This window comes from Aphelocoma coerulescens, chromosome 3 (assembly GCF_041296385.1).
Source record: "Aphelocoma coerulescens isolate FSJ_1873_10779 chromosome 3, UR_Acoe_1.0, whole genome shotgun sequence".
NCBI classification, from domain to species: Eukaryota; Metazoa; Chordata; class Aves; order Passeriformes; family Corvidae; genus Aphelocoma; species Aphelocoma coerulescens.
Window position 1 is genome coordinate 47,033,870 of NC_091016.1, and position 14,005 is coordinate 47,047,874.

Below are 14,005 nucleotides of genomic sequence, written 5' to 3' on the forward strand. Positions count from 1 at the left end.
TAGCAGTTGCCATCATAGGCATTCTGGCCTTCCCTTCTGTTCACACCAAGCGCATGAATTTCCTGGGAGTAGGCAAAGCAGGGCTCACAGTTACTTTGCTGTTTCTGGCTATTTCTATTAACTTAGATGGCTTTCTGCTTGGCTTGTGCTTCATCCCTGTAGTCTCCATTGTTCTCCATGTCCAGAAGCATGCTTGCTCCATGCAGTGATGATGATTCAGTGATTCCTGAGGCACTGCAATACCTCTCAGATACAGCATGATGCTGTGTTGGCTTAGCTTGCGTCCTGAGGTCACTGAAGCCTTAGCACTGCACAGTGCAAGATCTAGTCACTTTGTCATTAGCATCATTTTCTCCAAAATGCCAAGGTGATTAATCTGAATTCACACAACAACTGGAATTAAAGTACTGATGAAAGTCCTACGTATTTGCATTGTTTTTTTTTTTTTAAATCTGTTTTAAATTATTGAGCTTTTGATTAAGCTCAACTATCTCTTTAAAACACAATTTTTAAAGATGTGATGGACAGCAGAATGGTTAAATGCAAAGGCATGCTAAGTATCTTGGCCTTTGCCGCAAAAAGCATTGCGGATTCAAGACATTACATATAAGCTTCTGCAGCACTGCAATCTCTCAGTAGTTACTCTAGCTTGCCTTTTCACTCTCCTTCTGCAAGGCAAAATAATACCCTCTTTTTATTTTTGTGATCAGAATTTATATCATATCATCTCTGAAAGGTATTTTTTGTATATTTCAGCTTTGATAAATGCAGCCCCCGTCACCAGTAGAACAGAAATAAAATTAAAAATGCTCACTTCCATGTGCTGGGCCTGCAGTTCAAAAGCAGTCTCATTTTAGAGTGCTTGGGGAGGAGGAGAAGCTGGTGTATGGATGTACACAACATTTTAGATGAAGAATTAAAAAGGAAAATGCTATTTCTTAATGCTAAGGGGAGAAACAACAGTGAAAGAAACTGAAAAACTGTCCAGATGCTGCATTATATCTGCAATGATATGTAACTGTTCTGTATTAATGAAGTAAAGCCATAGGCTCTGAGTAAGTTTGTGCTTTTTCCTGATATGTTGGGCTCTTAAGGATTCCCACCACCCATGGAAAATAAGGATACAAGAGATCTAATGAAAAATGGGAGCTTGAGAAACACAACAACACTTTAAACTCTTCTTCTACTTAATGGAATTTGCTGTGGTGTTAAGTAGTATTCCCCCCTGTCACTCTGACATGAAAAACATTAGTGAATATTTGATTTCATTTTGGAACAAATTATAAGGATATGGTGGTAATAATGAATCTTTGAGAGAAAAAAAAGTGCTCAAAATGGTACAATCTCATTTAAAATGTGCATGTGTAAAATAGAGCAGAGATACATGTTGTCTGCTACTTCACCAAGAGACTGTTATTTTATGAGCTGCATGCCCTTTCAGTGTAATGCTCCACATGTACAATTCGCCTGTCAACCCCACTCTTACTGCAAAGTCCTTTCTTTATACAATTTGGGCACTGGGAATGTATGAACTGTCAGGTTTCAGCTCCTACTTGGCAATCCAAAACTGCAAGGTCAGGTATCAGTGGGCAGAAAATCCTCCCTGTCTTTCCAGCTGATTCTCAGACATTATGGCATTAAAGACTGATCACTTCCAGTCAAAATGTAAACAGCCAAGCCACCATTTATGCTGGATTTGTTAAACTTATTAGTTTAATTTCCACTTACTTTTATATGACTGAACTCCAGGCAAGAAAGTAAGGAAGACACACCAGAGATGAATGGACCTAGAGGGATTTTTTAAAAAAATTGGTTTTTTTAGGTTATCAATACATCCATTACTGAAGTGGGTGCTGTCAAGAGAGATGTCCTCTGCTACCTTTTGCTTTTAATATTGCACTGATTTTAGAAAAGTTGTTGAGAAAAGAGCTTCGGCTCACTTGAAGATGAGATGAAGAGTGACTAACCTTCCAAAATCCAGCCCTGGCAAGGACAGTCTCTATACCTTTGACCAAAAACCTTCATTTGACTTCTTCCTTGGTAAAATGAAAATAACACTGTGCTTGCAAGATTTATTAACAGGAATATGTCAATGAAGATAGGAGGCCCTTTGGTAAACACTGGGGTCAACAGGAAAATTTTCAGTCATTCCAGTAGGTCAGGTCATAATGTCAGTATGGGAAGCTGTAAAGTAAGTTTTCTTGTCCAAAGGAGACTGATGGATTACTTGGGACATCCTCTGGGAAGCCAGAGGTTTGTTGTCCTGTCACATCTTCTCAGTAGCAATAACTTTCAAAGTTTTATGGGAAGTTTCTATAGAGGAATGTGCTGAATTTATGGACTGAATTTATATGCTCTATACATTGTTTTTCCCTTGGAACTCTTTCTTCAGCAGACACTGCCCACTTTCCAGAATGTCTTGGCCCTTTTAGATGTCTGTAAGTATGACTTGAGGAAGGTATGCATGGCAGTGGTAGGGGGAGAGCTACTTTTTGCCCTCATAAATTCTCTCTCATAATTCCTCTATGATGGCCTTTATCAGAGAATATCTCCAACAAACTCCAAGGTGAATCTGGCTTGGCCTTTTCAAATTTCTGTGTGCATCTTCAGCATTGCTGCTATTTTTCTTTGCTGGTCATGAATGAAGATTCCCAGATTCCCTGAAGACCATATCTCAAAAAAAAAAAAAATTAAAAAATTTAAAAAAATAATTCACTGAGTTTTTCATCAGCACAAGAAGATAATTTTGTTTTTCTGTCTTTCAAAATCAGAAGTACGTCTACACCTTCTATGGTTTGGGTCCCACAGTTGAACATGCATGTAGACCTTGTAGCAGGGAAACAATTTTTTTGCGGATGTTATTAAGGTGAATTTTACTTTATTTTTTGAGCCAGAGATTGTTCTCAATGTCACTAACTTAATGACAAATGAATGTGAATGATGAATGTCAAATGAAAGATCTTTTTGTTATAGCTGGCTTGGCTTATTTTTATAAAAGCATCTAAAAAATAAAAATCAAGAAGGGTATAAGTATGCGCTCCTTTCCTCGGGATGCATCATATAAGCCCTTTGCACTCTGTTGAGTGATTAAATGAAAATGACTTGGGCCAGGGAAGATGTGAAATGGATTTTTGTCACTGAGCAAGCCCATTGAAATGACTCTGTTTCACAGAGCCAGCAGCATGATGTTTTAAACAGTTTGTTTTGGAGCATGGGTCACTCTGGGGCAGGTTTGCTCACATAAGCTACACACAAATGTAGGCTAAAGAAAACAATAAATGTGAGCTGTCAGGAGATCTTATTAAGAATTTGCAGAAGATCATACTCTTAAATAGGATGGAGAAAGGAAATATCTCACAATCAAAGGCTTCACTATCTTCACGGTTAGCCATCGTCCGAGCCAAAAATGTAGGACACATTTAATATAATCTCACTGCATAATGTAATCAGACTGTCTGAGGGATATCTTATGCTACTCTGATAGTCAACAATCAAGTGTGGTCAAGGACAGTCAAATTGTTTTATTGCACATAACTTGGCAAAGGCTAAGGAAAAACGTGTATGAATTTAATAGCTCAAGGCTTTTATTACTTTCCCAATAGGTGTTTTTTAAAATGTACTTCCTTGCCTTCATGTCAAATGCAAAGTGAAATGGATGGCCTTAAAAATCATAAGTTGGAGAGAGAAAGAGAAAGAACAGTATTCCTCTGATGTGAGCCTGGAAGTTGGTCTAAAGAGGACCTGAAGGCCAGCAAAGAATGTCCTAGAAGACTCAGGACAGCTGTAAAGGGTGACACTACAGGACATGTGTCAACTCATGTTCAACAGACCTGCTATTAGAGGACAAGCTCATGGAAATTTCAGTAACCAATTGAGGAAAGGCTCCTGCTCTGCTGCTCTAGAAGTACTGTAAGTGTCCTGTCCACCCCATCTAAGCTTCCTTTAATGGAGAGAAGTCCACGGGGAATGAATCAGGAAAACAAGGGATTTGCATGATTCATGTACGAGAACAAATATTTGATTTGGGAGATAAGAAACGAGTTTGAGGAAATGCATTCCCATTCTGTAGAACTGAAGTTTTTGTCCTAAATCATCATCAGATTGAGGATATGAGAAGCAAGCCAGAATTATTTTTTTCTGTTTGATTACAAAGCCCAGGTTACAATGTTAGTAAAGTGCAACTTCAGTGAGTGATTTAATCTTTATTACAATTCTGATAGCACAATAGAAATAGAAATAGTGTTGATCCTAGATTTGGAAATAATTATACACTGACCAATATCCTGCACTTTCAAAACATCTATAAATGTTCTTTTCCATGTGTGTCAGGTAGCAATACTGGTAGTAGCCAGAACAATTGTTTTGTCAACCCACAGCAGTGTCCTCAAGTATGGAGATTATTTTGTTGGTTTGAGATGGTAGGGAGCATGACTAGCTGGAGTACAACTACCCAAAGTAGGTTTAAACAGGAGGTCATAGCTGGTATGTTACAACTCCTGCACAAGTGCAACACAGTCCGTCAACTGCGAACAACCAAAACTTGATTTGAATTTCCGTCGCAAAAAGGCACAGCTCTGGTGCTCAGCCTTAGACAAGATTTGCCATTGAGTTGGTGTTGGTCAAAAAGGCAGAGCTCCTCCAGTTAGAACATGACCTGCAGAAACAACCCAGATTTTTTAAAGACAGTTTGGTCTTTGACCAAACCCCGTGCATCGTGTAAAACTTGACAGGATCATGTTGAAGAGGCTTTAATGCTGGATTTTGTGGAAGTGACCATTGACTTCAGAATATTCACAGAGACGTGAGGTAGGTTGCCTGATTCTGTCAGGAGATTTGTCCTGGGGGCACTGCTGGAGATATTTCTTCTAGTGGGAACAGACAGAAACATTGAAGATTAATTTGTAGTCCATTTATTTTTTTTTTCTAGATTATCTCTGACTTTTATCATGAGCTTGACATTTTTCATATGGTCTTCATAAATTTATACCACACAGTTAAAGATCTTTGAGGAGTCTAAGTTTAAAACAGGATTGAAATATTTTAAAGGACTTTATAATGACACACTGGTAGCATAGCAAATCCCTTGATAGCCTAAATGGATGGAAACATCCTAGAGTACAAATGAGTTAGAGATTAATTTATGGCACCTTGTACAGGCTTGGGGAATTCTATGTGTTGGAAATAGTTCTGCAGCACAAGCAGTCTGCTGGACAATAGAAATGTCCTCTCAGTCTCTCCTCACTCCCCAGAATGAGTGTTTAGGGGAAGGAATCTTTCTTCCTTTGCTGTCCTCCCCATTGCAGCCTTTTTGTTGTCAAAGAGGTTGAAGAAGTGGAAGGACATTCCTCTGCGTACTGCAAGTTATGGAAAACGTGTCATAAGAATTCAGAACCCAGGAAAAAGACTTGTTCACATTTCAAAGACTGTAGACTAAAAGTAGCTTAATGCAGCTGGCCATATAAAGAGCATTCAGCATTATGCATCTGCTGGGAGAAAAATGACCAAAATGCCCCATTGTAGTTAGAGCCAGGAAAGCTTGCTATATCCTTACATGCCCACTGAAATTAAATCAGGACTTGGAAGCAGGTTTGCATCTTTTGTTTGAAAGAACAACTTGCAGTAAACAAAATATTTTTAGAATCAAAAAGAACCTCTACAAGGTATCATTGCTGGAGAATCTTCAAGTGTCCTCCACTCTCCTTTTTGTTTCTAACAAAAAGGACAGCAGGACTGAGGATTCAGGGATTATTCAGATACCTTCTCTTCCTCCAAATGATTAGCAAGAGCTGAAACTGGTATTTCCCCTAGGCAATAATCTTTTTATTTGTGTATTTGTATTATGTCTGTAGATGAACTCTGAAGTAGCTCTTACCTTTCCCAGTACTTCCTTTGATGGAATCAAATACATCCTCTTGCAGAGGCTCCAGGCCAAGAAAGTCCATGTACTGCTGAGTTTTTGGCACATTGTGATGGGTTCACTTTTGTGGTGGGTTAGCTTTGGCAAACACCCAAATTGCCATCCAGCTTCTCACTCATAACCCCTTTCAGTGGGGCATGGGGAGAAAATAGGATGAGAAAGCTCATAAGTCAATATAAAGACAGGGAGATTTCTCACCAATTACTGTTGTAGGCAATACAGACTTGACTTGGAGAAAATTAATTTAATTTATTGCCAATTAGAATAGAATCTGGCTGTAAGACGCAAAGAAATACAAAGATATAGCCTCCTGTCCCCTTCCTTTCTCTCCCCTCTCTTCTCCTCTCCAGACTCCTGTACATGCTCCCCAGGTGATGCAGGGGCAGGGGGGCAGTTATGGTCAGAACATAGAGGTTTAGTGATTTCTCTCTCCTACTCTTTTCCTCTCACACTTTCCCTGTGCTCTGATGTGGATTCTTCTTACAGTCTGCAGTCCCTCAGGAAATATCTATTGCTTCCTGGGCACTCCATGGGCTGCAGTTCCTTCAGGTGTACCTGCTCCTCCTCTGACCTTGATGTTCTCTCTGCTGTTTCTCATTCCTTTTAGTTCTCCTCTCTCTCTGTGTTATCTTATCACAGAGGCACCACCTGATGGGCTCAGTGTCCTGCAGTGGGTCTGGTGGAGCCAGCTGGAGTGTGTCATGTCTGCCACGGGGCAACTTCTCGTCTCTTCGCTCAGACTCACCCCTGTAGTCCTGCCTCTGCCAACAACTTGCTGTGGCCATGCAACACAACTTTGCAGTTAGGAAAGTGAGGCAAATGTTTGTCTGTTTTGACCAGTAAGCTTTGGAAAATGGACAGTTTTGCTCACTGCATTGTGACTATTCAAGACTTCTTTATGATAAACAGGACAGCTTTTCTTTTGCTACTGGTAACTAGGTCTAATTGTTTTTGCTGTCCTGTTCAATTCAAAGCATGCAATGACTTACCCAGCCTGCACCCCTCATCCTACTGTGTTCCAGGAAAGCTTTTGTTTGTGCTGGAGCCATGGGGATTTGGGCAGGTGGCACATAGCTGGACTTCTTGGCATTCCTATCTGAAAGCATTCTCTGCTTTTCCTACTAAAAAAAAAAATACACAGCTCTTTCCTAAAACAATGTTGCCCAAGCACCCTTGGGTGATTGCTGTAGATTCTTCATGAATACCGCTTTCTGAGCACAAACCTTCTACCCAGACTGTGCTAGATCAATTCAGGCTGTGGAAGAACAACTGGCAGACAGCTGATGAAAGAGGTGAGGTGGGCATAGGAGCTCCTGCCTCACCGTTTTCTTTGTGAAGATTAAAGGTGCAAGAGTGTCAATCATCTTCTATGTAAAGGTCTGAAAAGGCTCTCAGAGCTCAGTATTTTTAGCTCTTTAACAGATTATCTCTTTTATTTTTAGAGGTAACAATAGCTCTTAGGTTAAGAGGGAGACAAAAGCCTCATTAGTTTTGGAATTTCAAATGAACTCAATAAGGCATTGAGGAGATTTTTTTTTTTTTCCACAGGAACCCAAAGAGTTGTGTAAAGGATGTTGTGACAAACAGGGGAAAACCTCCACTTAGAGGGTCTCTGTGCTCATGATATACAAATATAAGCAGCCTTGGCATGCCATGGAGCAGCTCAGGAGCACACTCTGCCCCAGCCAACACAGCAGCAGCCCCTCTATGCTGGGGTGAAGGCAGTGTCAGAGGCACAGAGGATTAGATGAGCCAAGCTGAAGCCTCTCTCCTTGGGCAGTTCGAGTTAAACAGCCACAACTGCCAGGCCTTACTGTGCTTGGGCTGACCACTCCTTACCAAGGGGTCGTGTAACTTGGACAGAAACCATCCAGGGAGTCAGTAGACCTCTGCTTGAGGTCCTCAAGAGTGTTGCTGCAGCTGGCAGAGGGATTTCATGAGGTCTCACGTGTCCCACTCATAAACTAAAAAAAAGTAACTACATTTCTAGTTTGGTCAAAATCAAAAATCAATATGAAGGTGTAGCAGATATTTGTTGAAATTTTTTCCTTTTTTTCCAGTCAAGGCCTTGCTAAGGGGATTTCATCTCCTTACTCTCCTCTAACTCTCCTCTTTCAGTTCTGTTTTTTATGCTTATCTCATCTAGATTTCTGTTGTTGTTTATTTTGATAGCTATTCCGGGTGTTATTAGTTTGAGTGTTTTCCCCCCTAGGACATGATAAATTCAACCACTTCCTTGCAGATTCCCTGTAGCAGGAAACTGGATCTCCACCATTATGGTGTTTGAGAATGGAAGCACTTTTTTTTTTTTACGTAAAAGCCTCTGTGTTGAAGCTAAACTTTTGATGAAGCTTATTATTGATGCATGATGCTCATCCAGCAGATCCTGAGCACATCAGTAAATTGAGTGGCTTCTCCAAGAGAGAACGCTTGGGACAGAGAGGACTGGGTACCTTGGAGTCCACGCTAGAACACAGTATTTCCATGTGGCATTTTGATTTTCCTGTTTGGGGAATGCTTTTTTCCAGGAGTTCCATCTGCTTACTTGCCATCACTGAGTTTCTGCTGAACTCTTCTTCCTTTGCACTTTCTGTAAAGTGCAAAACAGAAAGAAAGGAAGCCTAAAAATGTATATTTGAATTATACTGAGCACATTTCTTTTGAAACTATAATTTATAAAAGTGAGTACATATAATTTTGCAATTATAAATATGTGAAATAAATGCATTAGTTAAGAAGTTAGGCTTTCAGAGCTGCTAATTATTAACCAAATGCATTTTACAGTGTTTTAACGACCACTTTTTCACATCATGTTAATATCCATTAGCTATATTCATACTAGTAATGCTAACATTGTGCAAAGCCATTAGTTAGCTACAAAGTCAATAATGGATGATACTGATTCCAAGCCTCCTGCACTAAAAGATACGTACAGGGGTTTTTTTGTAGAGTGGGAAAGTTAACCTGAGTTTTCACTTGGATATTGCCAATGAAGCTGTTTATACTGATTACACAGATGAATGTGGAGTCAATTATTGAGAGCCTATGAACAAAATACTGATCTGCCTCTGTCTACTCAGAAGCAGAAACTGGCTTCAAAGTGAATTGCCCTGCCTCCAGAGGAGGGCTCTGAATATTTCTCTTCATGGACCTTATCTCAGCTGCCCTGTAGAGAGAACACCTTCATTAGTAATTTCTCATTAAGAAGTTTCAGCAACATTTCTTAGACAAGATGTTTTTAAAGACAACTCTGGAATACTTAATTTGCTACATTATCTGAATGTATTTTCAGGCAGTTTATCCTGTTATTCTTCCTCTCAAAAACATTCACTATTATTTTGTCAAATCTCTCCTCTAAGATGTAATCATTGTTTGGGTGGTGGATTGAACCAGGAATGGTTATGTAGAGAAATTCTAGTTGAAGTTGCACTACATGTGTGCCACATTTTGCTCCTTGCTTTGGGAAAACTTTTATAAGATTATTTGCAAGTAAAATATTTTATTATACTAATATCAGGAGCATTTTATCATACTAGTAAAATGTGTGTATTGTTTTAGAGACTGGATTGTAAAACTAGCTTGTAAATCAACAGAAAGAAGAAGCCTCAGTGGTTGTCTCAGATATTAAGCATACAGATTTTAGTAATAGGGTGTCTCTGTTTAAATCTTAATTTATTTAGCCACAATATCTATTCTAACTTAAGGCTTGCAAAATGCAAATATTGAAAACTTCTTTAATACAGAACATGCACACAGACATTTGACTTCCAGCTTGGTATCTTTCATCTGCTTCATCTTCTTTTGTAGGGTGTTAACTTCTGGGAATAAACTACTCTTGGCTCTAAAAATGAACCCTTAGCCCATGTGTTCATGAAATGGATTGAGTTCACTGTGGTGCTGATTTACTGTAACTAGATGCAAGATTGATGGATCCAGGAGAAACCATTCCATGTATCTCATCTGTCTCTGGAACTACCTCTTTAATCTCTTTAGTAGATTTGATTGTTCTCTAACAAACCGACAAATACCGCTAGAGCAGGTGAGATTAGTCTTTCAGTGAAAGACCCAGATGGGATGAGCAGAGTTATTGTGGACAGGACAGATTAAAATGTCTCAACTTAGTGTAAGCATCAGCAGAAATGGGTTTGGGGCAAAACTCTTTTGTCTTCTTATTCTTACAGCAGAGGAAAGCCAGACAACAGGAAAAATAGAGTGGAAGGTAAGAGCCCATGCTGTATCCTCTTCCTGTGATCCTGATGCTCTGTTTCTTTGCCCTCTTCACTCTGTGATGGGGAGACTGACTTATGGTGGGACTTTTGCTGCGGTGTGGATTTGGGGCTAGGAGGCCCCATAAGGAAGATAAAAGCATTATGCAGCACAATTAAAAAGTTGAAGCCCAAAAGAGCTCTGCAGAGGATCATGGAGTGATTCCTCACTGAAGTGAACTAAATCAGAAGTAACTCCATTTAAATCAGGCAGATTAAAACCTGTTTGGAGGAGATCAGAAGTGGGCCCTGTGTGGGAAAACACAAAGCACTTTAGATAATTGTGTGGAGAGCAGGGAGCAGCAAAAAGTAATATCCTACCTGACAGAAATTTTGATAACCTGGAAAACCAGGTGAAAGCCAGGAATGTAAACATCCTGTCTTGGGAAAACAAAAAAAAACCCAGACAATCACTTGACATTTAAGGAAGACTCGATCTCCTAATGAAATAAATGCTAAAGAAGACCTGACATATCTGAACAGTGCTTGTGGAGATTCCCCAGGGAAGGAAGACCATGCATAAGAGCAATCCTCCTGTGGTGCTGGGGAGGAAGGGATTGCAGGCTTGGGAAGCCAGCCTGGAGGAATCAGACAGAAGAACAATGACAACTTTTTATTTCATCCTGTGAAGTCAGTGGCCTGGATTTATCTCAGTTTTGAGAGCATGATTCTAATAACACTAAAGTTTTGTGTTCAATCCCTGTATGGGCCATTTACTTAAGAGCTGGGCTTGATGATTCTTGGGGGTCCCTTCCAACTCAGAATATTCTGTGAATCTGTAAAAAATTTATTCACAAAAAATGCTCCTACAGAAAAAAGAGGATGGGTATTAGTCTCCTGCAGATCAAGGAAAGAGTTTGGAAACGGAAGGCAAACTCCTGGGGTTTGGATTCTAGAAAAAAATTTCTCTTTCAAAAAAAAAGGACCCCTGAGTTGGGTTTAGTCCATGGTACTGCCATTTATGGACCAACTGTAATCTGTTTAGGCCCATGTTCTGTATTTACAGGTACTGGAATCAAATGCTGACAGCTCTCACTAGTGCATAATTAAATTCTTGTTCCCAGTTGAAGTCATTGGCAAAACTTCCACTGACTTCAATAGTGCTGGATTAAGATTTCACTGAATGTCATGAGAATTTGAAAAGCAAAATCCAGATTTTGCAAACAGTCTCTTGTCTTTATTGTGGATGAAACCAAAACCATAAAGTAAAAAATCCCAAAAACTTTACCATTAATTAAATAAGAATAAGGAATCATATTGGTATCCTGAATGCTTTTCCAGAAGATAGGCAAACTGAGTCACTTGGGGGTCAACAGTGATAACAATTGTGTAAGTACTGTGTAGCAAAAATTATTTCTTGGTTAGTCTGCTCTTTCTGGCACAATCTTTCTGGCAGAAATGCATACATTTATTTTGTTGTAGCTCAAGAGCTCCTGGTGAGTAATTCCTGCTCTGCAGATGGCATATGATGTAGATGATTTTTCAAGTCCAATTTCAAACTGTAGTGCTGTGGTTTATCACAAAATGTTTCACTGTAGTCTAATGGCAAGAACTCTGAGAAGCCAGTTTACACTGTTAATTTTCAAATAAATCCAGTCACTTCCTAGGTGTATCCCTCATTATAGATTTTCAATTTAAAGCCAACGAGAAACAGGAATGCCTGGCTGTAGAGGAAGTTCTTCCCTTCCAAGCCCCATCTACACCATGTGAGCCAAGGTTGCAAAAGTTTGGGAAATTGGTTAGACTGCAGAGGTTTTTCTCGGGGAGAGTGATACAAAAATAAGCATAATTCATCTTAAAATACCTGCCCCCCCCCCAAAAAAAAACAAAACCAAAACAAAACAAAAAAAAAAACCAACCCCAACAAAATAAACCCAAAACAAATTCAATAGAACAGACTAACCTTATGTAGAAATAGCAAATGTATTCAGTCTATTAATAAACCACAGTTAGAGATGTGTGGAATGGAAGGTGACCTGAGTTTCCCTTGATGATTCAGGGGATTATTCTGGTGCTCACTGGATAGAAGCTTGTCAATAACTGCTGTTCCCAAACATATGCTTTGTCATAGCAGTGACCTCTAGTCCTTGCTACAATTCCCTTAGGATCAGAAGGAAATTCTGATCAGAAGGAAATTCTGCCAGGAGAGATGAAGAGTCCGTTTCTTCAGAGATGCAAAGGCTAGGAAAAACAGTTCACCCCATTAACAGGAGTTAATGCTCCTGCTTTGCTGTTGTTACAGTACTGTGAGAGGACTGGACTTTCCACTCTTACCAGCTGAACTATATCAGTAACACTCTATCCTTCAGTCCTGTCTTTGAGTTGTCAAAATTTTTATTTGGCTTTAGTAGTGACATAATAGACTAAGTAGGGCTCAAGCAGATACTGCATTTCTAGGGGGGCACCAGAATAGGACTGCAACTGCTGTGATCACTCATCAGCATGCCAGACCTGGACTGCCCTTCTCTGGCTACGGGCTTTCTCTCCTGTCCGCCACTGCCCCAATATTCCCAGATCCCCATCCCTTGGATAGAGGGAGTTGTCAGCTTCTGTCTTAGCCATACCTCAGCCTCCTTTTGCCTTCTGCTCCTGCCTGTCATGGTCCAAGGGTTCCAGGTGCACAACTACAGTATGTAAATATGGTTATGCTTTCTGACACCTCTCATAAAACATATCAGCTGTATGTTGTTTATCAGTAATTTCTGATTACAACTGAAGACTGGAAAACATGTACCCAGTCAAAATGTTTACACTTAATATGTTTTGCGTTCTGAGATATTTTATCCTTGTTTTTTTCCTATTACATTTCCGCAGTTTTCTGGCAGGTCTGTTTTCCTTTTCAGAGTGTGTGAATTTTACCTATCAGATTGCACTGGAGAAGAAAACATTTATTTTCAAATGTTTATGGGAATAAAATAATAATGCTATTATCTACACTCTTGATTACCGGGATTATCTCATATATATACAGATCCTCCAGATAGGCAGATTAAGTGATCAGAAGGTTCTTAGTGGGCCCCAAGCTCAGAGCATACACTAAAGAGGATCAAGCCTGCTTTAATTCATGTGCTGCTTTGCTAATGCTCCTGCTCTTTCTCAGGAGAATTTCTGAAATATGTTACCTGGGGTGCAGTGTGGACCCGTTGAGTTGGATAGACAGCCTTTGTCTTCAATGGACAATGAATTGGGGCTGACTAGGAACAATAATGTGTAAAGAAACGTATTTTGCTCATCTGGGGCTAGAGCCATCTCAGTCTTTCACATGTGCTGGCAGACCTTCAGTATCTTGTTCTTGCTTGCTTAATGTTGCTAACAAATGCCTCTAGAATCTAGTGAGCATGCCTCTGTAGCCATTCACAAATCCAAGGTGTTTGAGGGAGCATAGGAGGGGGCCAGCTGTGTCACTTCGAGAAAGAAAGGAAGTGGAACAAAGGCTTTTGCTAACCGATTGAACAGTTTTTAGGCAGGCAATGGGACTTGCTTACAAAGAAAGTTTCTGAGAAGCTGACATCTCTCCATGGCCCAGCTAGCATGTAGCAATCTGAACAATGAATGTAGGAAACCACCCTGTAAATATGATTTATCCACCAGCTTTTTTTTTAAAAAAGACATGATTGCTTTTTGACTAGCATATGTGCTCTGAATTGCTTAAGAATTTTGAGAAACTTCCTTTATAGAGCTTGAAAATACAATAACATAGAGATGAAAGACTCCTTTAGAATTAATGATGAAGACAGAACTGAAGTAACATCCATGTTGAAATGCCACTATCTTAAAATGTTCTTTTCCAGTTACTGTGTTTCTGAATGTGCCTGTGGCTCCC

The 14,005-nt window shown here is 39.7% G+C and overlaps 1 long non-coding RNA gene across 2 annotated transcripts; it reads right to left on the reverse strand.

Moving 5' to 3' along the window:
* Positions 1–4,192: 4,192 nt before the first annotated feature.
* On the reverse strand, positions 4,193–12,462 carry LOC138108048 (uncharacterized). 2 transcript variants are annotated; one of them, XR_011149841.1, is made up of 4 exons: positions 12,086–12,462; positions 8,371–8,507; positions 5,873–6,041; positions 4,193–4,865 (listed from the first exon to the last, which is right to left on the reverse strand). It is a non-coding gene; the product is annotated as an uncharacterized lncRNA (long non-coding RNA). The 2 variants fall into 2 exon arrangements; XR_011149840.1 differs by having other exon boundaries at positions 5,873–8,507.
* Between the last annotated feature and the right edge of the window lie 1,543 nt (positions 12,463–14,005).